The following is a 26,800-nucleotide window of genomic DNA, read 5'->3' as shown; positions in this document are numbered from 1 at the left end:
AGGGGAAAATGAAGTTTAATATTGATAAATGCAAAGTAATGCACATTGGAGGAAAAAATTTAAACTAGTCACACACATTACAAAGTTCTTAATTAATTGCATTAATGCAGGACAGGGACCTGGGTGTCATGCTAGACAGCTCAATGAAGACCGCTGCTGAATGTGCAGGAGTTTTTATTTATAAAAAAAAAAAGACAAATATGAGGATATGTATGCAATGAAATGAAGAATAATATGGAAAATATTGTAATGCCCTTATATAAATTAGTTGTGCAGCCTCATCTGGAATATTGTGTGCAATACTGGTCGCCCTGTCTCAAAAAAACATATTGCGGAATTAGAAGGGATTCAGAGAAGAGTGCAAATATTGATTAAGGACATGGAAAATCTTATCTGAAGAGATGGGAAAGGTTGGGATTGTTTACCTCAGGAAGGAGTATGTCAAATAATGAATGGCCTAAAGATGGGAGACCAGGACCTTCTCTTTAAGATGTCCTGCCATGCATAGCTCAAGAATACCACCCTCTGGGCAGACTATTAAGAACCAGGGCACAAACCCCAGATTGGGTGGGAGTTTTATACTTAGATTTCACCAACCAATTATCAAGTATACACTCCTCAGGCACTGTAACAGCCTTAACATGGAGTCATAGACAGGATGCCGATCTGTGTTGCAATCCAGGTAAGCTTATATTTGTGATAGATGGTCCCTTACACCAAAGATCACAGTAATATTCATACATGCATCCGATGAAGTGGGCTGTAGCCCATGAAAGCTCATGCTCAAATAAATTTGTTAGTCTCTAAGGTGCCACAAGTACTCCTGTTCTTTTGTGGATACAGACTAACACGGCTGATACTCTGAAACCTAGCAATATTCATGTTACTCCCAGTCCCAAAGGACCAGTCGCTTACCCCAGATCAATTGCACCTTAGATCTTACACCGAAGACAAAAGCTTGTAGTCAGTGCTATAGTAAACTATCTGAAGATTTATTATATAAGAAAAAGAAATGAGTTATTTACAAGGTTAAAGCAGGTAAAGTGATTGTAACTCATTTGTGTGTATAATCTTAAATTCCAATAAGTAATAAAAGTGTCTAGACTAAGCAAGCTCCGTGGGTACATCTACCCTAGAATAGAAGACCCATGCCATGATCACAGCAGGCTTCGGACTGCTGACTGGGGCTTGGGCTGCCGTATTAAAATTGCTGTGTAGATGATCAGGCTTGGGGTAGAGCCAGAGTTCTGGGACCCTTCCCCATCATAGAATTATTGTATTATAAACACAAATGCTTACTTATTACCTTACAATATGGACTACAGATGTTATACATTAGATTAATGAATGCGGCGATTTACCACTGTTCAATAAAGTCTTAACACTACGCACATTTTTATAACTCGAATATGTATTTTAACAATACTAACACACAGGCAAACCAGAGCAATTCCGGCTATGTTCTGATCAGTATCCAAGTGAGGCATGGGGACCTTGGCATGAGCTGACACCTGGTTTGCTAGCATCACACTTCTGTTTCCATGTCTCATAAGAAACGGACAGTGGGAAATTCAATAAAATGAAAAGGTAAAAAATTCAAAACTGATCAATGCATGCTTAGATTGTAGAACTTGCTGCCACTGGAAGTAGTTGACATCCCCACACTGGCTAGTAAAGCATTCAACGTGTTTAATGAAATGCCAAGTGAACAGGCTTTGAAATATGCTGAATTTAAAAAGCGTGTATTACGAAGTGTATAGAATGAAATTTAGATGTCTCAAAATGCATGTATCATAACCTTAGTCCCAGATTTGGACCTTAGCGTCCAAAATATGGGGGTTAGCATGAAAACCTCCAAGCTTAGCTACCAGCTTGGACCTGGTACTTGCTGCCACCACCCAAAAAATTAGAGTGTTTTGGGGCACTCTGGTCCCTCTGAAAAACCTTCCCTGGGGACCCCAAGACCCAAATCCCTTGAGTCTCACAACAAAGGGAAATAATCCTTTTTCCCTTCCCCCCTCCAGGTGCTCCTGGAGAGATACACAGACACAAGCTCTGTGAATCCAAACAGAGGGACTTGCCCTCTCCGTTTCCAATCCTGGAACAAAAGCACTTTCCTCTTCACCCAGAGGAAATGCAAAATCAGGCTAGCAATCCAACACACAGATCTCCCCTTGATTTCTTCCTCCCACCAATTCCCTGGTGAGTACAGACTTAATTTCCCTGAAGTAAAGAAAACTCCAACAGGTCTTAAAAGAAAGCTTTATATAAAAAAGAAAGAAAAATACATATAGTCTCTCTGTATTCAGATAACACAATACAGGGCAATTTCTTAAAAGAATATTGAATAAACAGCCTTATTCAAAAAGAATACAAATCAAAGCACTCCAGCACTTATATTCATGCAAATACCAAAGAAAAGAAACCATAGAACTTACTATCTGATCTCTTTGTCCTTACACTTAGAAACAGAAGATTAGAAAATAGAACTACTTCTCCAAAGCTCAGAGGAAGCAGGCAGACAGAAAAAAAGACCCTCAGACACACAATTCCCTCCACCCAAAGTTGAAAAAATCCGGTTTCCTGATTGGTTCTATGGTCAGGTGTTTCAGGTGAAAGAGACAGGAAGTAGTTGACATCCCCACACTGGCTAGTAAAGCATTCAACGTGTTTAATGAAATGCCAAGTGAACAGGCTTTGAAATATGCTGAATTTAAAAAGCGTGTATTACGAAGTGTATAGAATGAAATTTAGATGTCTCAAAATGCATGACAAAAAGAAAGTTACAGAAAATACTCGTATAAATATGATTTGATGAAAAAATGGGTGAAGGGGAAAGGGGCAGAGAATTATGATCAGTAGTTTGATCTTTTTGCACAAGAACAATTCCTGAGCATATTTTCTGAAGAAATCAGACAAGCTCTTTGTGGTAAACCCCTGGATTGGTTCAAAAAGCTGTGGCTCTTGCTGACATATATGTTATAAGCTAAAGCATCCAGTGACCTCAACCACAGAGGGAAGGAACTCAATGTTAAGGTGGGGCCCTCTTTTGTCCCTGGGAAAAGAGAGGGTGGTTGGGAGTGCAGGCACTCCCCTCCCTAGAACAGATCATCCCATGGGAATCTCACTTGCAGACTCCCTGTACAGGAGAATAGTTCAAGAATGTGTTTCACCTGTGATTCTGTTGAATGCCCGAGGAAAGAGAAGTTAAGCCCACACCCTGTCCAACCCAAGTTTAACACACCTGTTCTTAATATATTTTTATTGGGAGTGGACTACAGCCACTGATTGAATGGCCCTCTCAACATTGGTAAGGTAACTCCCTTCTCTTCATGTGTCAGTATAATAATGCCTGCATCTGTTATTTTCACTCCATGCAGCTGAAGAAGTGGGTTTTTTACCCACGAAAGCTTATGCCCAAATAAATCTGTTAGTATTTAAGGTGTCACTGGACTCTTCATTGTTTTTGTGGATGCAGACTAACATGGCTACCCTCTGATACTTGTTCTTAACGTAGGATCCCAAGAGATATCTGCAGGGCATATGATTGATTTTGTGAGATCTGACCAATTGGGGGTAGAGATGGAATTTGTTAAAACTGTCAAGTTAAATGGCAAAGAATGCCTTGGGTGGAGAGACACTAGTGCACATATTTCTCTAGTCAGGGGAAGCACGGTTAAACAGTCAGACATACTCCCTGGAGCGAATACGGAACTGGCAATGGGATAACATCAGGGCCGCCCAGAGAATTCCAGGGGCCTGGGGTCTTCGGCGGCAGGGGCTCCCCGCTTTGGCAGTAATTCGGCGGTGATCCCTTCTGTTCCAGGACCCACTGCCGAAGTGCCCCGAAGACGTGCATCGGGCCCCCTCCCCACGAATTACCGCTGAAGCGGGACCCGTGCCGAAGTGCAGCCAGGTCTTTGGCGGTAATTTGGTGACGGGGCCCCCACTGTGGGTCTTCGTGGCACTTTGGTGGCAGGTCCCGGAACGGAAGTGCCCCCTGCAGCCAAATTACCTCTGAACACCCAGCTGCACTTCGGCGGCGGGTCCTACTTTGGCGGTAATTCGCTGGCGGGGGATCCTTCCTCCCCGGAGCAAAAGGACCCCCCCCTCCAGCGAAAACCAGGAGCAGAAGCAGCTCTAGGGGCCCGGGCCCCCCTGGAGCGAGTGAAGGACCCCACTCCAGGGGCACCGAAAATCTCTCGTGAGGGCCCCTGTGGGACCCGGGACAAATTGCCCCTCTTGCCCCGCCATGGGCAGCCCTGGATGAGATAAAGTCAATGTACTTCTGGCTAAAGTACATATGGAGTGTGAAGGGCTGGCGTGAGCTTTGAACATTGGTGCACTGAATAGTATTTTAACAGCAATTCTTATGGGAAATGATATTTTGTCTATAGCTAAAACAGTTAATATAGTAACTTGCAGCAAAAAAGAGTATTCTGTGATCTCAGAAGAGAATTGCATGGACAAAGAAGCAGCTATGGGGGAGGGGATGATCCTAGCCTCAGCTTATCAGGAAAAAGCAAGTGCTTTCAGGTGCGGAAGGGACCAAGGCAGAGGAGGATAGCCCAGATACAGAGCTAAAAGGGGAGTTGCTGTCTGTTGTAACTAGAGAGGTAGCTCAGGTTGCCTGTAGCCAAGGTTTTGCAAATAAACAGAGAGCAGACCCTATGCTATAAGGCATCTGTGGGTACATCCACAAGGAGACACCTAGTAAGGGAAATGGGGAAAGGTTTTTTGAAGAGGAAGAAAAGTTGTACAGAGGGGAAAGACAGAAGCCCCGGGAAACCTTACAAGCAGCCACTCCAGCACTGTGGGGAGTCAGTGTTGCTACCCATGATTGCCCTTTTGCTGATCACTTGGAGGCACAGAAAATCCACGAGAGATTAAAGAAGAATTTTTACTGGCCAGGGATGATAATGAGAAACTATTGCAGATCTTGTGACTTATGTCAGAAGCAAAAAAGACCTGCAGGACCTCAAAAAGTCTCTCTACACCCCTTGCCTGTAATACAAGAGGCATTTTATAAGACAGCAATGAACTTTGGGCGCTCTGTGCAATGTCCTAGTAAAAAGAGAAAAAATATATCTTGGTTATAGTGGATTTTGCCACTAAGTATCCAGAAGCAGTTGTGCTGAGTAACATAGAAGCTGATTCTATAGCCAGTCCTTTTCACTATTTTTAGCAGACTGGTTTCCCTAAAGAGCTGTGATCAGATCATGCATCAAATTTCATGTCCCAATCATTCAGTGAGTTATGGAATTTGTGTGGGGGATGAAAGATACCCCTTTTCACCCAGGGACAAATGGGTTGGTGGAGAGATTCAGTGAGATTCTGAAGTCTATGCTGGGAATATAGGCCAACAAGCGGGTCCAGGACTGGGATGAAAAGTTACCTTATGTTATTTGCTTAAAGTGAAATGTCCCAAGAATCTACATGATTTGCCCCCATTTAATCTTCCATACTGCAGGAAAGTGAGTGAACCTTTAGAGCTCACCAGAGACTCTTGGGAAGGGAACATTGAGGTAGAAGGGGTGCCTGTGACTGAATATGTATAAAGGTTCTGGTAAGAGTTAAAGAGCACGATGGATGTGGTTCAGGCTAACCTCAGACAGTCCAGAGAAAAGGTCCGGTATGACAAACATACCTCTAAATGCTTTTTTGAAGAAGGAGACTTGGTGTTGGTGAAAAAATGCAAAATACAAAACTCATGCGAGGGACCTTTTAAAGTAATAGAAGAGGAACATGTATGACATATACATATGTCAAAAGATGTCACAGTAATGCTCACAGATGCTGATATAAACAGGTCTAAAGTTTTATCACAGCAGAGAAGCAATGGTCAACATTTGTTGTGTTGAAGGGGAAACTGAGGCATCCCACTTCATTGATTTGATGGCTGAATGTCAAGACAATTTATCACTTGAAAGCAATGAATTAACACAGACTTAAAGGGCAGAGATTCTGGCTAATTGAAAAGCCACAAGCAGGTTTTCTCCAGCAAACCAGGGAAGACCTGTGATCACCCATAAGATTGATACTGTAGGTCCTCAGCCTGCACTCAGCCGGCCTTATCATACCACTGCCACATTGCTAAAGCAAATCCATACAGAAATACAGAACATGCTAAACTTCAGGGTGACAAAAGAATCTGAAAGCTCTTGGGCATCACCCATTGTGCTTGTCCCCAAGAAAGATAACCTTAAGGTTTTATGTGGGCTATAGAAAACTCAATGCTCTCACTGTTTCAGATGTTTATCCAATGCCCAGAATTGATGATATGCTTGATATTTTAAGCGAAGCAAGATGTCTTAGCACATTTGACTTTGTAAAAGTGTATCCACAGAGTCCTTTGGACCCTGATGCACAGAAAGAAATCTGCATTTATTACTGATAGGGGACTGTATGACTTCAAAATGTTACCATTTGGGTTAATTAATGCAGGATGCACTTTTCAGCAGCTGACCAACCAAAAGTTAAATGGATTGCGGGACTTCACAAGGACTTAAATCAATGCTATAGCAGTGTTCAGCAATTTTTGATCTGACGACAAGAAACACTTTTATCAAAGCTCAAAAGAGGCAGGCCTGACTATAAAAGCCTCTAAGTATAAAATAGGAGAAAGAACATTTCCATTTTTAGATCACTGAGTAGGGAATAATCAAATCTCTCCGATCCCTTAAAGGTAGAAACCACTTTAAATTGGACTGTGCCAAACCAAAAAGCAGGTTCAGTCTTTTATAGGCCTGGTTAATTACTACCACTGATTTGTGTTTGGTTTCAGTGACATTGTATCCGGAATTACAAATTTGTATAAAAAGACAAAACCAAACAAGGTTGTGTGGACAACTGCCTGTCAAAGAAGGGTTTGATTAGGTACAGAAAATTTTGTCTGAAAACCCTTTTCTAGCCTGTCCAGATTTTGACAAAATGTTTGAAGTCTGCGCAGATGCATCAGATGTTGGGTTAGGTGCTCTTTTGATGCAGTCAGTGGAAAGTTAAAAAAAACAACAACATTCTATTGCTTTCTTAAGCAAGAAACTGACACCTACTGAACAGAATTACTCTGTCATAGAGAAGGAATGTTGTGCCATAGTGCGGACAGTCAAGCAGTTATGGCCCTATCTTTTAACAAGAAATTCAGGTTACTAACTGACCATTCTCACTAGTTTGGAGGCATTAGCTCTAAACTACTATGCTGGAGCATCACACTCCAAGAATATGACAATAGAGAATGTATATGTTAAGGGGAAAGAAAATTTTTTTGGCTGATGCCCTGTCTGGGAAGGAGGGTACTGACCCTCTGCATATAGTTCATCCAGTGGCTAATCCCTCTACAGTTTTGTAAAGGGGGAGGTGGGACCTTAAGAACCCCTGTATTCACAGCCCACACACTACTGCAATGATATTTATACAAGCTATGCCTTGGGAGGTATCATTTTAAAACTAACACCATACTGGTCAATAGTATAACTGGAGAATATATGTGACAATGCTGCATGTGGAATTACAGCTGTCCTCTGATATTGTTTTAAACTCTGTATTTGAACAAAACAGAAACAAATAAAGCAGGGTGACCAGTGACAATGGAATTGCAATTTACACCTGCGGCAAACCGAACCATCAAAGCTCACAAGGTGTTTGGGAAGTCAGCATGTCTGGATCAAAAAGAATTGTGTATTTGCTTGTGTAACCAGCTGGGTCGTCAGGCAGAGACAAGAAAGGTTCACTCACACAAAAGGTAAACAAAGCCATCAAGCTAATAAGGGGGGGCAGGTAATGACTCAGCTGTCAACAAGAGATGGAAACTGCACCCCCCAGAAAGCCTCTCTGCTTCTTGAAGCTAGGTCAATGAGCTTTAAGAAAGATGCTTTTCAAAGGTTTACTGAACTATAAAGAGAGGGACAGTGAACCCCTACGTTATCTTTCAGCTAAGAAGACAAACCAACACCTTGTACTTCTATGGAAGGTCCTGATGGAGAGACAGTCAGCCATGCTGAACCAAGGGTAGCTGGCAACCAAAACCATCTTACACAAATACTGTGTCTTGTTAGATTAAGTTTCAGACTTTTAGCTGCGTGTTTTCACTTTGATTTGCTTTTAATTCTTTTACTTGGCAACCCTGAACATAAGTCCTCTTGTAAATAAGTCCTGTTCTTAATTTTAATCTGAACAACCCAGTGCTATGTTAGGATTGAAGTAATTGTTAACTCCAGTTAATGTGGCAAGCTGCTGGGTATTGCCTCTTTATAGGACCAAATGAATGTTATTTCTCTGAGTAGTCCAGGAGATGTCTGGATACTCCGGGGTAGAAGGTTTGGGGAAATTTGGGACTGAGGTGTGTATTTGGGTCACTTGGCTAGTAGTAAACAAGGCTGGTGGAGACCAGAGTGTGGCTATGGTATAAAAAGCAGGCTGCTGGAGTCAGAGTTACTGAACCAGGGCTGCTTATCACACACACTCAGTGCATGCCTGTAGGTTGGCTGGGGGTGTCCAGACAATGAGCTGCAAAGGCAGAGCATTTTAATGCACTCAGGATTGCAGGGAAGGCAGTGACACAACCTCTCACAGGTCTCCATTGCACCTCAAAACTTGACAACTTTGTGCCTGCAAAGATTTATTTGAATCACTAAGGCTATTTCTACACTAGAAACTTTATGGCAGCACAGTCATATAGACACTACAGCAATGGAAGGGGTTCTTCGGTCGGTGTAGTAAATCCAATTCTCTGAGAGGCAGTAGCCAGCTCTGTCTACACTGGGGCTTAAGTTGTCAAAAGAGCTGGGTCAACCTAATTTTCTAGTGTTGACCAGTCCTTATCCACCAGATGAAAAGAAATAATACTTCCTTCCCCCATTATCCCAGTACAGCGAAGAATCTGTGCATATTTTAATAAATGATTCTTGGAAAAATAAAGTATACTGGTTGATTGTTAATACCGTGTAAGGGCCTAGATCTGCAAACATTTATGTTTGTGAGTAACTTTACATAGACAAGTAGTCTACTGGAGTAAATTATTCCCATGGTGAGTGTTTGCAGAGTCTTAAACAAGTATTTTTTTTAACTTTTAAAAATAATTCACCATTTCACAAGTGCAATATCAGCCAGGTTATGTGATAGACTGTACACACATTCTATGAATATACACACACTGCTTTGTTCCTGATTACTTTAAAATGAATTCAAGAATGAATTTGTGTTCATTTCTTTAACTGCCATGTAGAATCTTGCAGTATGAAAAATATTTGGAAGGAAGTAAAAATTCGAGCCTGCAATGAATTTCTAAAATAACCCCATTCAAGAAAGAAAGCAACTATTGAAGTATTAGATCTAAATTCTCCAGGACACATTAAATTTCGCTTGTATATTTAATGTAAGAGCTAATTTAAATACAGGTCACAAACAGAAATAAATTAAAATGCCTTTTGTATTTAATTTCAGTCTGCTAGAGCTCCTGTTTTGATAATGCTCTTACCTGGAACAAACACTTGGACAAAGGGAATGTTATGTTCATCACATATGAAGAAATGAAAGGTGAATTTTTGTAGAAATTAAAAAAGCTATTAGATGATGTATTCATATCTGATACGGATTTGCTCCCTAGTAGTAATAATGCTATGCTATTTCATCTCCGTGTCTTTTTAACAGATTTCAATGCCCCCACCTTTCGTCTCTCTCCTTTTTGTCCAATGCGTTGACCATATGGTTTTGGATGTCTCTCTTACCCTTCTCACCCTCTCTGGGGCCAGTAAGTTTTTGTTTTGGACTCATGGTTGTTTTGGTTCTCTCAGCCATTTTGAGAAAAATGACATGCTCATTATGCAGTTAATACAATTCTAAACAATTGTATGAAGTCTTAAAGATAGACGTGTTACTACACATATATCCCTGCATTTTCTCCATTTTTAGAAATTGTCGAGGACTTGAACCCAGATGGCGAGGTTCGTTGTCTGACCATGAGAGAGACAGGCAACACCAGCAAAGTCCGATCAAAAGCTCTTTATTGACAAGTGCACGCTTCAATAGAGAGCAGCTCGTCTCCAGAGAGAACCAGCTTCCTCTTTACATCTTAGTATAAACCTATATTAACAGTTCCATCGCGTCATAGATTATTCACTTGAGCAACCCACCCCCTTCTTCTAACTAGAAACTAAACACCTTTAGTATACATGTTTTACAGCATTAGGTGATTAATAATATCTTAACAAGCACCAGAAGTTAAAAATGTAGAGGAGTTAAAACAGGCAGAGAACAGAACCAGAGAGTGATTGCAGGGAGGCTGGGAAGCTGGGGTTTCTTATCAGTTCTTCAAACAAACTGTTCCTAACACAGCACAGCTGGCACTATGCCAGGAATACAGCCCCTCCCTTATCTCACTTTTTCCCAGCTCTTTGTGAGACATGCTGCTTCTCAGTATTTTCCACTCAAGGATTTCCCAGAAACCTCTGTTAGCCTGACTTTGGTCAGGATGGCCTACCTGGTTTTGTCTGCTATATCTTTATTCAGGCCTAACAAAATGAAAGTGAGGTGGGGTGGGCGACAAGAGCCCACAATGGAAAATGGAGATTGTTAACCCACTCCAGAAACAGAGTAACACTTGGAAGATTTTCCTTTAAAAGTGTTTGTTCTAACAGGTATGACCTTTGAGCACTGATAATAGCTGGTAATCCTCACTCAGTCTCAGACCTTTGTTCTAACAGCCATGTAGAGAATTTATCAGTATTTCTGAAAGAAAGATTGATGTTGCAGAGAGCTGGGGAGAGGAGGAATGCCCAATGCAAAACGTTGTCAATGTTAAGACTGTAACTACACCACTGATTGACAACACTTTAGCTATTTAAAAATAGTAGTTTGAAAGCCACGAATCTAGAGTATGTTGCAGCTCATAACAACCCTGAATTCCAGAAAGTGTGGGAATTCTGAGTCAAGATACCAACCCCAAATGTAACTTTACTTTTGTTCAGTGATGAGCTGCCAAAATAATAACAGGTTCCCTCCTCCTCACCCCACGAGGGGGTCATGGCCGCCCACCCCGGGACTCCTGCCCCATCCAACCCCCCATGTTCCTTGATGCCCCCCCCGGACCCCTGTCCCATCCACCCCCCCTTCCCTGTCCCCTGATTGCTTCCTGCCGCCCCATCCAAGCCTTCCTCTTATTCCTGATAGCCCCCAGGACCCCTACCCCATTCAAACACCCCTTCTCGCTGTCCCCTGACTGCCCTTGGAATCCCTGCCCCTGACTGCCCCCTGCTGCCCCATCCAACCCTGCTTCTTCCTGACTGCCCCCCCAGATCCCTGCCCCAACTGCCCCCAGTCAATCCCCTGATGCCTGCTCTCTGACTGCCCCACCCCTATCCACCCCCCCACAATCCCCCAAACTCCTGTGCCCTCTTCCAACACCCCCTCTCTGCTCCCTGCTCCCTTACTGAGCATCCTGGAGCTGCTCAGCTGGGACCAGAATCGGCACCACAGGGCTTGAGCCGGGCCAGGCCGGAGGACCGGGACCAGCACCAGCACGATCGTTGTGGGGCTGGAGCCGGGCCGGGCCAGAGCTGCAGGGCCTGGACCAGCACCAGCCCCGCGGCAGCCGGGCCAGACCCGCAGGGGCCGGGGCGGAGCTGGCGGTGCTTGGCTGGGGCTGGGACAGGACAGGGCTAGGGGCACTAGGCCAGGACCAGGAGCCTGGCCAGAGGGAGCAGTGGGACCACAGCCAAGGGCCCTCAGCTCAGGCTGGGGATGGGGGCACTTGGCCAGGGGTGCCAGGCCAGAGGAGCCGCTCGGCAGGGACCAGGAGCTGGGCTGGAGGGAGCTGCTTGGCTGGGCTGGGCCGGCCACACCTCCCCTCCCCCCACGCCCCAGCTTACCTGCGTGCCTGCTGTTTGTTTCAGGCTTCTTGCGAACATCTCATTCGCGGGAAGCAGGGGAGCGGGAGGAGAAGGAGAGTGGAGCATTCAGGGGAGAAGGGGGAAGTGAGCTGGGTCCGAGGCTGAGTGGACAGCTGCCGGAGCTTTTGTAAAATAAAGCCCTTATAGAACTGGTTGTCCCAGAACAACGGATTCTAAAAGAGCTTCTAAATTTTACAACCAGTTCCTGCGAACCGTGGGAACTGGCTCCAGCTCACCACTGCCTTTGTTTATCCTTACTGATCCTCCCGTTACTAATGGGGAAAACTATTACATTACTTTGCAAAATATGAAAGTCTTCCTTACTGTATATATGAATTATAAAACGTGTGTTTTGCTGGGCCTTGCATATACTCTGCACAAGGGGATGCCAAATCTGACTTCTAAGACTTTTTACATGACCTTGGAGTCATACTGAGACTGGATATAATTAACTTGATTTCTGGCCTATAACTGAGTTATGGAGTCTCTGAAGAATGTTGGTGAATGGATCTAACTGGGTTAAGTTGAGCTGGCAGGTTCTTATGTGGAAGGTTAGTATTAGATATTGTGGTAGCTAGCCTGAACGATGAAGGTTGTCTGGTCGGTGTTGGCCAAGTTTGGGTTTAGCTGTGTATTATTACTAGGCTTTATAGGAGAAAGTTAGGAAAATCTTTACTCTGAGGAGCTCCCAGTCTCTCCCTAGTAAAACCATTGTAATCCTAGAAGCATGAGAAGCAGTTGCCCCGCTCCACCTTTACTCTTTTCTCTCTCCTGCCATTATGACTCATCCAGTTTTGCTATTCCCAGTTTTCACGCAACCAACTGCAAAGATTCTCCAGCAGCAAATCCCAGGCTGGCCCACATAGATAATTTTACACAAGGTGGAAAACTAGCAGCAAGAGGGTCAGGTGAAAGAGTATTCATATCATTCTGTGTGAGGTCCGAGGAGTTGAATCAGCATAATTTATCCTCCTTCTTCCCCGCTAGTAATGTCTATAGACAGTTACTCCTCCAGCACTACTGGCTCCCAGGAGAAGCTAAAGTTCAGTGTAATCTACAGCACCAGCTGAAACCAGTTGCAGTTTACAGCCAAGAGTTCACACCAGGGACTGTGCAATTCAGAACTGTTTTTTTAGCTGCAGTTTCCCTCACCGCTGGGCAAGAGGAGCAGAGTCAGACAGTGCATGTGCCTAGAAGTTTATGGTTAAAAGTTCCCCCTCTGCCTCCGTACCTTAAAGAATGCTAGAGACATGCTGTTTAAGGAGAGAATCTGGCAAGAAGCACAGAAAGCTCCAGCCATGACTGAGAGCAGTATTATTAAGGAAATAGAGAAATATTTTGATGATGTTAAAGGAAAGGAATCTGAAGAGTTGCTGTTCTCCTACAAGGAGGTTCTGTACCCTATTGGATTGTGCAGTGCTGAGATCTTCCAAGCTCTGGACACCATAGAATTTAGACAACACAATGTGTTCCTAGCGGTTTATCCTAAATGCAGTGAGCAGGGCTGGTGCAAGGAAGTTTCGCCCTCTAGGCGAAACTTCCACCTTGCGCCCCCCCCAGCCCTGCAGCAGATCCCCGCCCCCCCCCTGCCCTGAAGTGTGCCGCCCGCCCCCGTGGCAGCTCCCCACCCCATGGCCTGAGGAGCCCTGCGGTACCTCCTCACCCTCGAGCTCACCTCTACTCCGCATCCTCTCCAAGCAGGACTGCGCAGTGGAACCCCTGGGCTGGCGGCTGCCAGCAGCAGCGTGCTGACCCAGGGGACCTCCCTGCGTTGCCAGCAGCGCGCCAGGGCAGCCCAGAGGATTCCGGGGGCCTGGGTTCTTCAGCGGCAGGGGGCCCCTGCTTTGGCGGTAATTCGGTGGCGGGGGGGCCCTTCCGCTCCAGCACCTGCCACCAAAGTGCCCCGGAGACCCACCGCGGGGCCCCCCCACCGCCGAATTGCCACCGAAGCGGGACCAGCTGCCGAAGTGCAGCCGGGTCTTCAGCGGTAATTCTGTGGCGGAGGGCCCCCGCCGCGGGTCTCCGGAGCACTTCAGCGACTGGTCCCAGAGTGGAAAGGCCCCCCACCACCGAATTACCGCCAAAGACTGGGCTGCATGTCGGCAGCGGGTCCCGCTTTGGCGGTAATTCACGGTGGGAGGGTCCTTCTGCCCTGGAGTGGAAGGACCCCCCCCGCCAGCGAGGACCGGGAGCAGAAGAAGCTCCAGGGGCCGGCCCCGCCGGAGTGAGTGAAGAGCCCCACTCCAGGGGCCTCGAAAAAGCTCGTGGGGGCCCCTGCGGGGCCTGGGGAAAATTGCCCCCTTGCCCCCCTCTCTGGGTGGCCCTGCTGGCGCGCTGACCCAGAGGAAGCCCTGGGCTGCCGGCAACAGCGCCCTGACCCAGGGAACACCCTGCGCTGCCGGCTGCCATGGCGGCACCCTGACCCGGGGAACACCCTCAGCTGCTGGCTGCCGCGGCGGCGCAGTGACCCGGAGGACACCCTGGGCTGCCGGTTGCCCCGACGGTGCACACTGACCCCGGGACCAGGTCAGTGCGCCTCCGCAGCACCCGGCAGCCCGGGGTTTCCCTGGGCCAGGGGATCCCCTGGGCTGCCAGCTGCCGCGGCAGCGCCCTGACCCGGTGGACCCCCTGGGCTGTGGGCTGCCGCGGTGGCGCCCTGACCTGGGGAACACCCTGGGCTGCCGACTGCTGCCGGCAGCTCATACTCCCTCTTTGTCCCAGCAGCAGCTGCCAGTCAACCATTTAAAAAAAAATTAGGGACTCTTTTTGGCGCCCCCAAATCTCGGTGCCCTAGGCAACCACCTAGTTCGCCTAAATGGTTGCACCGGCCATGGCGGTGAGTGTAGATTTTTTTGTGCAAAATGAAAAGTAAACATGATAGGTGTCAAATATGTGTGTGATCATACTGAAAATGTAGAAAAGCATGGACGTTTAAGTGCAACTTGCAGTAAATCCTCATTTGTCACAGGGAAGCAGCGTATCAGTAAGCTGTGTGTTTTCCTCTTCCATAATTTCAGAAACATGGGTTGAATCCAGCAGTGATTGAGCACCAAGACATAGATGTTGTTGGCTGTATTAAGTTAAATGGAAAGAGTCATCCAGCATTACACAAAGCTTAAAAATACAGTTGTCAGGAAATTTTGCATATGTCAGTCTCTGTGCTTCTGCACGATTAAACCTTCATATATATTGTAAAGAGATGGGATCAACCTACAGAATTCAGATCCAGGCCAGAATCTGCCCCAGAGCTTTATTGTTAATAAAACACCAACCATGTGTTTAGAGCTGAACAAAGTTATCAAGACACATTAGCCCTGTGACAAGCCTAGAACAGGCACAGACTAGACAGTTCACACACACAGGATATTTAGGGTGAGATTTTCAAAGGTGATCAGTGTTAGCCTAAATCTGCTCCCATTGAAGTCCATAGGTGTAAAGTTAGACCAGTGCTGAGAAATGTTGAAAATCCTACTGTAAGAAATGGCAAGAGCTGGAGGCGGTGACAGAGACTTGCAAGCGTCGTGTGTGTAAAGGCCCGGTAGGACATGTGCTTTGAAGACGGATCTGAAGGAAGAAAGGAGTTTTCTAGATGCAGGAGAAGAAGTTTGTTCTAAGAAAACTGAAAGGGAATCTGATTGGGTAATGGGAAATCACCATTACAGCTATTTAGGAAATTTAACCAGAGTACCTAAATAATGAATACATTATACTGTTGCCTAAGCAGCATTGTAGGCATATTTGAGCAAGCACTTAAATTATAACTCCCATTATGAAAGAAACTAACTGTTAAGCTTAATTTTTTCCTGGCACAGCCATGGACTGAGCAGCTACATAAGGAAGACAGTTCACAGGATTCCCAGGCTTAATAAATTAAAAACAAAAGCAACTCTGAGTTTTCCAGTTTATTTACAGGCAGGGGTGGCTCTAGGGATTTTGCTGCCCCAAGCATGGCAGGCAGGCTGCCTTCTGTGGCTTGCTTGGGGAGGGTCCGCTGGTCCCGCTGCTTTCGTGGACATCCCACAGGTGTGGGGGGCATTAACGCTTCCTTTCTTCCCATACGTAACATAAAAACACTCCCAGTGCTCTCTGCTGTATTTTATTATTTTATTAATAATGCTTTAAAATGTAAACACTTGGTGTGTTATGTCATCTCCTCCCCAAACAATCCTATGGCCACCTAATCACCTGACGCTCCAGGAAAATTAGTAACAAAAATCTGTCACAACATGACTAAATTTTTTGCAGGATCAGGAGCATATGTAATTCTGCTAATGAATATGGCAAAATCTGTCTGTCTATCTAGAAGTGATAATTGCAAATCATGAGTAGTGACACCAGCTGGACTCTTACCTTTCTTTATGTGGTCTTATGATTAAAGCTCAAGATTGGAATTAAAGAGTTAGGAGATTTTTAATCACAGCTTTGCTATTGGTATATTGTCTGGCTTCAGGCAAGACATTTAACCTCTCTTCTTCATAGGTTCATAAATTATAAAGCCAGAAGGCACCATTGTGATCATCTAGTCTGACCTCCTGTGTAACACAGGCCATAGAATTTCCCCAAAATAATTCCCAGAGCAGATCTTTTTGAAAAACATCCAATCTTGATTTTAAAACTGTCAGTGATAGAGAATCTACCATGACCCTTCATAAATTGTCCCAATGGTTAATTACTCTCACCATTAAAATTTTACACCTTATTTTGAGTAACAAATGTCACTTCAATGACCTTACGAATGATAAGAAGTAAGAAGAGACACTACAATTTAACAATTACTGTATATATATAAAACAGTAACTCCTCAGTTAACATCCTCCCACTTAATGTTGTTTCAAAGTTATGTTGCTGCTCAATTAGAGAACATGATAGCTTAAAGTTGTGCAATGCTCCCTTATAATGTTGTTTGGCTGCCTCTTCTGGCAACTGCTTGTAAGATTCTGTGGAAGAGCAGCAACTTTACAAGGGAGCATTGCACAAGTTCCTCGTCTCCACCTCTTCCCCCTCCCTCCCAGTGCTTCCCAGAACAGCTGGGAAGCACTGCATCTCTGCTCCTCCCCCTCCCTCCCAGAAAGTCCTAAGCACTGCCAAACAGCTGGACTTTTGGGGGTGGGGGCGGCAAAGGAGCGGGGATGTGGTTGCTCCGGAGAGGAGGTGGAGTGGAAGTGGGAAGAAGTGGGCTTGGAGTGGAGCGGGGACTGGAAGAGGTGGGCCTGGAGCATCCCCTGGCAAAGTCGGTGCCTGTTTTTCTCTGGGGAAGTTGCTGCTGCTGCTGTGAAGGTGCTTCGTAGCATCCTTGCCTGCAGTAGGCTGTGCCTGTGTGAGGTAAGCCGGGGCACTTCCCAACCAGTATATAATGCCTTTTATCTGCCCCCCAAAAATTTCCTTGGAACCTAATCCCCCACATTTACATTAAAGCTTATGGGAAAATTGGATTCATTTAACATCTTTTCACTTAAAGTTGCATTTTTCAAGAACATAACTACAACGTTAAGTGAGGAATTACTGATTTAGTTTTTCAGGGTAAATGTACAGATACTATAAATTCTCAGCATCTTTAAGCCTACGTCTACACTACAGCATAAAATCGAAATTACTAAAACCGGTTTTATAAAACCGATATTATAAAATCGATTTTATGCATCCACACTAGGGCACATTAATTCGGTGGTGTGCGTCCATGGTCCTAGGCTACCATCGATTTCCAGAGCGGTGCACTCTGGGTAGCTACTGTAAAAGAATGAGACCAATAACTTTTCAATTTCCGTCCACACTAACCCTAAATCGATATAGTAATATCGATTTTAGGGTTACTCCTCTCGTTGGGGAGGAGTACAGAAATCGATTTTAAGAGCCCTTAAAATCGATTTAAAGTGCCTTATAGTGTGGACGGGTACAGTGTTAAATCGATTTAACGCTGTTTAAATCGATTTAACTGTGTAGTGTGGACCAGGCCTAAGTTAAGGATATTATGGTTCACTTTTGTCACTTGTTTTGCTTTAGAAAATAAAAAATGCACCTTCTCCATGTCTCTTTTCCACGCATCTCCATTATGATGATATTCCCAAGGCTGTCTTTGAGAAGAAGGTGAAGGTAAGTGAGCATTTTAATAATGGAGGACACTATCCACTTTCCAAGTGACTCCCCATTTTCTCTGGGAAGTTATTAGCTTTAGGGCTGCCTGGAAAACAAGAATTCTGTTTTTGCAAAAATGTCCAAGGTTTTGTTCCACAACCAAGAACTTATTTTTTTGTGAAAAACTTAAGAGGAAAAAGAGAGCAGACATTTGAACCAGAGTCAAAGTAGAGACTTGAACATGGGTCTCCCACAGCTCAGATACGTGTTTAACCACTAGGCTATTGATTGATTTGTTTAATTATTTTTCTCTCTTGTATATATATTAATCAAAAATTCCAGCCTGGCCAAAAATTCCAACCTCCGGATGTTGGAGCTACAATCAAAATAGATAAAATAGAATTTAATTTTTACCAATCACTGCAATTGATGTAGATTTACTGATCTATGTAATTGAAATAGAAAATTGTAAATTTACCGATCAATGTAATTGAAATAGAATTTAATTTTTACTGATCACTGTAATTCACACAAAGAGGTCAAATCTTAGATCCCAGCCTGGCAAGGTGATCTGTATGGGATAGCCCTTATTGCTCCATGGAGTCATCCTCTGAAGTCAATAAGTTGTTCTCCTGTTCCCTACATTGCAGGATTGAGGCTTCGTTTTCCAAACTGCAGTTCCTGTAAGAGCTGATATGTTTTTTTTTAATGCAGGACCCTTGAGCTTAAAGGTTACCTTAAATACCCAGGATTGATGTGACTTTGTTGTTTTAAAAGATATTGGTGGTATTTCGAAATCCAAAAGATGTAGCTGTATCCTATTACCACTTCTACAACACAAGTCCTGGTCTTCCAAATGTCAGCTCCTGGGATGAGTTCTTTCAGAAGTTCTGAGTGGAAAAGGTACAGTTGTTAGATCTTGGCATGTATAAACACTCTAGTACAAAGTTCTCAACTCTTCTTTGGTCTGTAGTCAAAAAAGGGAATTTGTGATAATCATGTTAAAATTAATCCCAAATAGATCCAAACTAATGATCTGGGTGGAGGACCTGGTGCTAAGGAGTTGAAGGTGCTTCTCCCTTGGCCAACCCTGGCAGAGTCCTCAGGAGTGGGAACATTGGTGTGGAGCCATTCGAATAATCAGACTGATACTTTTAACTGAGATTCTACTTCATCCCCAGCTTTACTCTGCCTCCAGAAGGCACCTCCTCCTTGTGATTTCACATCTTAATAACTAGATTCGTGAATCTCTCCCGCTTTGGTCTCAGCTCCCTTTTTCTCATTCTTTCATCTGCATCTTAGAGCAGGTGTATCTGTTTTAGGCTATGTCTATACTGTGAGTTGGGGTGTGATTTCCCTTCTCATGTACAGGTTCATATTCATGCTAGTTCTCATCAAGCTAGTGTGAGTATAAATAGCAGTATAGCTGTGGTAGCACAGGTAGCAGCAGCAGCTAAGCTGTGAAGAGTTCATACTCACCATGGCTTTATACTTAGTGCAGCTCAGCCATGGCTCCTCTGCCACACCTCATGCTACCATGGCTACACTGCTAGTTAGGCTCACACTAGCACAATGAGAGGTGGCACAAGTATACATGAGCAGGGGAATCAGACAGTGTAAACATAGCCCTAGAGACACTCAAAATAAGGGTTTGGAGTAAATTTTCAAAAGTACCTAAGTGACTAAGGCTCCTAACTCCCATTGTTTTTCAATCAGATTTACGCTTCTAAGGGCCAGATTTTAAAAAGTTTTTAAAAGGGTTTCTGGCACCGTAGGCAGAATTCGGGAGGCGGCATTTTGTGCGCTCCCCACGGGGTGCATAGGAGCTTCCAGTTCCACTCCCATCGCACCGTCGAAGAAGGACCCTCTGCCAAAATGCCGCAGGCAACAGCGGCAGTCACTGAGCTGCTCAATTGCCTGCCGCTGTTTTCCGCGGCATGTCGGCAGAAGGTTCTTCAGCGGCGCGACAGGAGCAGAACTGGAAGCTCTTGTGCACACTGTGGGGAGCGCACAAAATGCCATCCCCCGAATCCTGGCGCCCTTGGCAACCGCCTAGAATCGCCTAATGGAAGTGGTGGCCCTGAAAGCACTTGAAGATGAAAATAGATGCCTAGTGTGCTTTTCAAGAAGTGCCTCGGTGCCTAACTTCTACTGAATTTAAACACTTTTGAAAATTGTACTAGACATATTTAGATGCCTAGATACATTTAAATATCTGATCCTAAACATTGTTACTTTTGGAAATGGGACTTAGGCTTCTAACTCTCTTAGGTGCACCCCAGAACTTAGACTCTTTATCTATTTACAGTTGTGCAGAGGTTGGAGCTACAATCAAAATAGATAAAACCCCTTTTCTAAACTGAAGAACTCAATTTTTTATTCTATCATCTGTTGCCAAATAGTTCCAATTTCAAAGAGAGTTCACTCTGTAGGGACAGTCATGAGTGGCAAATTTCCGTCAGGTCAGGATCAGCACAGGTGACGATGCAGTCCCGAATCCAAAAAGAGCTCCAGCATGGACCGTACGGGAGATACTAGATCTGATCGCTGTATGGGGAGACAAATGTGTTCTATTGGAGCTCCGTTACAGAAGACGAAATGCCAAAGCATTTGAAAAAAAGCTCCAGGCTACACAGTGCTGCGTGACAAGTGTAACAGAAAGCCAAAGAATCAAATGGATGCTTATGGAGGGAGGGAGGGGGTACTGAGGACTCCAGCTATCCCACAGTCCCCAGCAGTGTCCGAAAAGTATTTGCATTCTTGGCTGAGCTCCCAAGGCCTGTAGGTTCAAACACATTGCCTGGCGTGGTTCAGGGAATAGCTCATCAATTTACTCCCGCGCCCATGTGAAAGAAAAGGGAAATAAATCATTTCTTGACTTCTTTCAATGTCACCCTTTGTCTACTGAATGCTGCTGGTAGATGCAAGGCTGCAGCAGAGAAGAGCAGTATCCACTCCTCTTCCCAGCCCGCTGGCAGATAGTGCAGTAGGACTGGTAGTCATCCTTGTTATCAACCCGTGAGAGCTCCTGGCTGGCTTCAGGTGAGGCTGGCCGGGGGTACCTGGGTGAAAATAGGAATGATTCTCGGTCATTCCCAGTAGATGGGACAGAACGGCTGGTAACCGTCCTCATCCTAGCAACTGGGGGCTGAGCTCCATCAGCCCCCTCCCTTTCCTGTGTAAAGAAAAGATTCTGTCCCGCCTGGACTGTCATAGAAATGGCATGCTGGGCTCCTCTCCCCCGCATAGCTTAATATCCTGCTTGGACTGTCATAGCGGCGGGAGGCTGCCTCCCCCTCATTTTATCTCACTAACAAGTCACTGTTTCTTATTCCTGCATTCTTTATAACTTCATAACACAAATGGGGGGGACACTGCCACAGTAGCTCAAGAACATTGGGAGGGGAGGGAAGCAACAGGTGGGGTTGTTGCAGGGGCACCTCCTGTGAATGGCATGCAGCTCACCCTTTCTGCAGGATCTGGCACGGAGCAGCTGTGCTTTCTGATACACTGGTTCTGTAGCACACTTGCCCCATATTCCAGGCAGGACTGACTCTATTTTTAGAAACCATAAAGGAGAGATTGACTCAGTGAGTCATTCCCATTTTTGCCTTTGCGCCCCCGGTCGACCTCAGGCAGGGGCACCCATGATAGCAATAGACAGTACAGATGGACAGATAACTGTCATCTCATTGCCAATTTACACCGGCAGCAGATGGTACAGAACGACTGATAACCGTCTCTATCATGCAAAAGCAAATGAATGCTGCTGTGTAGCGCTGGAGTATCGCCTCTGTCAGCGGCTTCCAGTACACATACGGTGACTGTAAAAAAAAAAGTTGAATGGGCTCCAGGTTGCCATGCTATGGCGTCTGCCAGGGCAATCCAGGGAAAAAGGGCGTGAAATGATTGTCTGCTGTTGCTTTCCCGGAGGAAGGAATGACTGACAACATTTACCCAGAACCACCTGCGACAATGATTTTTGCCCCATCAGCCACTGGGATCTCAACCCAGAATTCTAAGGGGTGGGGGAGACTGCGGGAACTATGGGATAGCTACGAAATAGCTACCCACAGTGCAACGCTCAGAAAATCGACACGAGCCTCGGACCATGGACGCACACCACCGAATTAATGTGCTTAGTGTGGCCGCGTGCACTCGACTTTATACAATCCTTTTTAAAAAATTGCTTTATGTAAAATCGGAATAATCCCGTAGTGTAGACGTACCCTCAAAGACTTATTCTTCAGACTCCAGTTTTATAGGAATTTATCCCTATGTCAGTCCATGAGAGTTGCTTCATTCTGCTGTTGTTAAATCAGTCAGCAGGTGGCTGGCTCCATGTTGTCAGATATTTGTTTTTCCTTCCTTGGAGGTGGTGGGATGGATTCCACTTTGCCCTCTGGGGGTCATCTGGTTGATCCCACTTGACACCTTCTTCAGCCGACGCTGAATTCTTCAGGCTGGTAACTCCCTAACCATTCATTCATTATTTAAACTAGGCACTCATTCACATACATTTTCTGTCTTAATCCCATCTATTTCACTGTCTCTTTAACTTTCGGGGTGTTACCAATTTATGTGCGACTGCATTACTGATAGGGTGCCAGAGGTGGTTGGGGACCAGCCAGAGAATATATCATACCAGTGATAAGTTGTTATTTGTTTCTCTGCAGTGGCAATCCTTAACATATCCCCGTTGGCATGTATAATATGAATAGTCTGATTTCCTACTTGGTCATTTGTCTGTTCTAAAAATGTGATTACTTCTTTGCTTTTACCAATTTATGTGGGACTCTCTATCTTTTATCATTTAAAAATAAAGTGAGATGAAAACTTACAGAGGGTGGGGGTCTCTATCTATGTACTATAACAGCTACTGTTTTGTCTTACCGCGGTGATTCCAAAGTAGCAATTACACAAAATGGTAACACCCCGAAAGTTAAAGAGACAGTGAAGTAGATGGGATTAAGACAGAAAATGTATGTGAATGAGTGCCTAGTTTAAATAATGAATGAATGGTTAGGGAGTTACCGGCCTGAAGAATTCAGTGTCCTCCGAAGAAGGTATCAAGTGGGATCAACCAGATAACCCCTGGAGGGCAAACTGGAATCCACCCACCACCTCCAAGGAAGGAAAAACAAACATTTGACAGCATGGAGCCAGCCACCTGCTGACTGATTTAACAACAGCAGAATGAAGCAACTCTCATGGACTGACATAGGGATAAATTCCTATAAAACTGGACTCTGAAGAATAAGTCTTGGAGTCTCTGGTTCTGCTACCACCCTCCAGGAGCATCAGGTGCGCACCTGACCCGGACTCGGCTCCACTCCTGTGTACAAGATACCTGGCCAGTATTCTGTCACAAGTAACGTTTGGGCTGGTAACTATAACATCTATACAGAACTTGTATGAATGATAGTGCGAATGAGTGTGTGTGTGTATATATATATAAGTGTATAAGAAATAAGTAAGTAATAATAGGAATAAGTAGCCAAACAACGTTGTTTACTGTTATCTTTTGTTTTATTATGGTATTTACAATAAATGTGACAAATGTCTTGTCCCTTTAATAAGATCCTGCTGGTTTTTATTGGTCTAATATAATTGGTATAACATTTTGGTGGAGAATAGCAAAAGGGGGATTATTAGTATTTTTGCCTCACTTATTGTAAACCAATCTGTGTGCACACAACCGGCTCTACAGAGCACGGTTCTATTCTTGGTTAACCAAAACCTGCTGGCCTCCAGATAGGAAGCAGGAAAATAAAGAGCTCACAAAACTGTTAACAAAACCTGCTGGCCTCCGGATAGGTAGCAGGAAAAGAAAGAAAAATCAGGGACGGCAAGAGGGTCCCAGGGGCCAGACAGTGCTGCTCGCTGAACAAAATTAAAAATGTTTAAGAAAAGACAAGGGAAAACAGTCTCAGAGGGAGGAACAGAGTCAAAAGTAGCTTCTACCTCACCTTTTATTAAAGAGATAATGCCTTTTAAACAAATCCTGCAGAGATATGGGCACAGTCCTTGGACTGAACAAGCCCTTGCAGATATCTGCTCCATTTCGGATCTAGAGGATAGATTGGCCCAAAATATCCTCATATGCAAACCCCTAACTGCGGCAAAAAGAGACGCCGCAGGAATCTGGCTGCTATGGGAGGCATGTAATGACAGCTACCTCTGCCTAACAGCGTGTAAAGAGGAGAAAATATTTCTAAAAGAAAAAATATCCCAATTAGAAAAAGGGGTAGAAAATTGGAAAGTGATGGCAACAAATCCTCACAACCAAATGGAAATAATTAAACAAGCGTTACAGGAAAGTAAAGGTAAAGAAAGATTCCTGACGGACCAAATGACAGCCTTCACAGAATTAGAGAAAAAAAATCAGGCTTTGATCAAAGAAAACCAGGTCCTCCAAGGCATGGTTAAGAAATTAACATTAGAACAGGGCAAAGCCCTGGGAAGCCATACCCACTGCGTTTCTATTATTAAGCAATTGAAACACAAATTAGGTTTTGCGACCTGCCAAGTAGTGGCTATCACATCAGGAGAATGGAACCCAACTGAATGTAAAATACAATCGGATTGGAAGACAGATATTTGGGACCCCCAGGAAATAGGGGAGAGAGATATTTGGCATGACCCACAAGAGGGTCTTGTGGCTCCGGTGGCAGCCATAGAACAGCGCACTGTGACCACTCCAGTAGACGGTGGGGGGAGTCAACAGGACACCACCGTTCCAGCGTCAGCCTCAGACTTAAAAGCAATGGCTGACCATTTGGGAACACTAAATAGAGAAACCTTTTCCCGATGGTGTACCAATGCCATCCTGTTGGCAGGAAGAGAAGCACTCACCACTCAGGAAATTTATCGCCTCATGGGCATATGTGCGGCACCAGAAATACGAGCAGCCCTGGACCGCATAAGAATTGGCGCTGGTGATAGTGAGCTGGCCCTAATGGCCCACCTTTGGAGAACAGATAGGCAGGCGAAATTTTATTGCCCAAGCCATGGCTTCTACTCAGGACACTAACGAAGATCCTGAAAATTATCTCACCCGGTGGGCCCTAATGCAGATTATGGCCGGTATAGTAACCATACCCGCTAATACGGATTTAGATTTAATCCCCTTCTCCATACAATCTCTCAGGGATTGTGCTGCCTCATTACTTCCCTATTATTCAGGCAAGCTTGCCGTTTGGCAGGACAGGCACCCTGTCACCTTAAGAGAATTAAAAGGGATGGTACAACAGATAATTACTCACGCCGGACCAAAACCCAATATTAAAAAGGAAAGGGTGGCGTACGTGGCAGCAATGGAGCCAACAGTCACCTAATTCAAATGAAAGTGGAACAAAGCGATTTGCAGGATCCCGTGGAGGGCGCTCAAAAATCAGATTCAGGGGAAGGGGGAATAACCAGTCTAGAGGTCAGCTGTACCCAGACCTTCAAAGATCTCTGTCAGCCGAAGGCAGTAAACAGCTGGAAAACCCGTCGCTGATGTGCGCTGCATGGCATGGAGGCTATTATTACAGCTGGGAGGAGACAGAGAAAAATGGGATAAGGCCCCCTTGGCTGATATTATGACAGAGATTCTTAGATTGCAGGACCAGCAAGGAGGCGTATCAGGGGTAACCACCCCAAGCGCTCCTTTCGATTGTCAGGAATATTCCTAGGGAAGCCCACTGGACGTGGAACCCCCACTTGGCATAGGAGCCCAACAGTGGAGGTTTATAGGAGAATTGACCTGGGATCCAGGAGGAAGACCCTATATCTATGTCCAGCAGGGAAATCAAGCTCCTATGATGGCTCTAATTGATACTAGAGCTTTGGTCTCTCTAATTAAAACCGCTCCTCTAGCAGGGACAAAAGGGCAAAATATGATCTTACACTCATTTCAGGGAAAACCCAGCACTGGACAAGAATGGATGCAGGTACCATTCTCTGTACAAGGATTCCACACCACTGGGAATCTGATTCAGACAAAACATATGACTGATGCCGTGATCCTGGGCACAGACTGGTTGTTCAAAAATAACATTATTATTGATCTCCCCAGAAGCGCTCTATGAAGACTGGAAACCCTTCCCCCTTATCTCCCTACAGCTAGCCGTGATAAGTCTGTCACTAACAGAAGTGATAAACTCGTTGCTGCGCTCACGGCAGAACAGCAGGAGAAGTGGCGTTCTAAATTCCCCACGGTCTGGACCCAGAAGAAAACTGATTGTGGTAGAATTAACGCTTGTGTTAAAATTGTAGGTGAACTGGTGTCCCCACAGAAACAATATCGGTATCCCAAGGAAGCAGAGACACAGCTCGTCCAAATTATTCAGGACCTGGAAGAGCAGGGAGTAATTAGAAAAACTAACTCCCCTTTTAACTCCCCTGTCTGGCCAGTCATGAAGGCAGACGGGCAGTCTTGGAGATTAAGCATTGATTATAGAAGAATTAACAAAGGAAGTATACCCATGGCCCCCATCGTGGCAGATATGACACAGGTCATCCAAAAGGTGCAAGCCACCTCCAGTTATAGATCTAGCTAACTGGCTAATATAGATCTGGCTAACTGTTTCTTTGCCATCCCATTACATCCTGATTCACAGGACCGGTTTGCCTTCACCATCAGAGACCAGCAGTACACATTTCAGAGCCTACCCCAAGGATTCCAAGACTCTCCAGCCATTGCCCACAGACATGTGGTAGATATGCTGGAACAGTTAAGTCCCTCTGACTGAGCACTTGTCTATTCCTATGTGGATGATATTTTGGTTTTTGGTCAACTCGAGGCACAGGTGCAAAGTTACAGAGGAAGTCCTTGCATTGATCCAGGACATCGGCTTCAA

General features: G+C 44.9%; 1 long non-coding RNA gene across 1 annotated transcript; it reads left to right on the top strand.

Moving 5' to 3' along the window:
* Positions 1–16,703: 16,703 nt before the first annotated feature.
* LOC115648865 lies at positions 16,704–23,132 on the top strand. Its single transcript, XR_003999676.1, has 3 exons — positions 16,704–16,786; positions 16,820–16,824; positions 23,120–23,132. It is a non-coding gene; the product is annotated as an uncharacterized LOC115648865 (long non-coding RNA).
* Positions 23,133–26,800: the final 3,668 nt, after the last annotated feature.

This window comes from Gopherus evgoodei, chromosome 3 (assembly GCF_007399415.2).
Source record: "Gopherus evgoodei ecotype Sinaloan lineage chromosome 3, rGopEvg1_v1.p, whole genome shotgun sequence".
Lineage (NCBI taxonomy): Eukaryota > Metazoa > Chordata > Testudines > Testudinidae > Gopherus > Gopherus evgoodei.
This window is presented reverse-complemented; position numbering and strand designations above follow the sequence as displayed.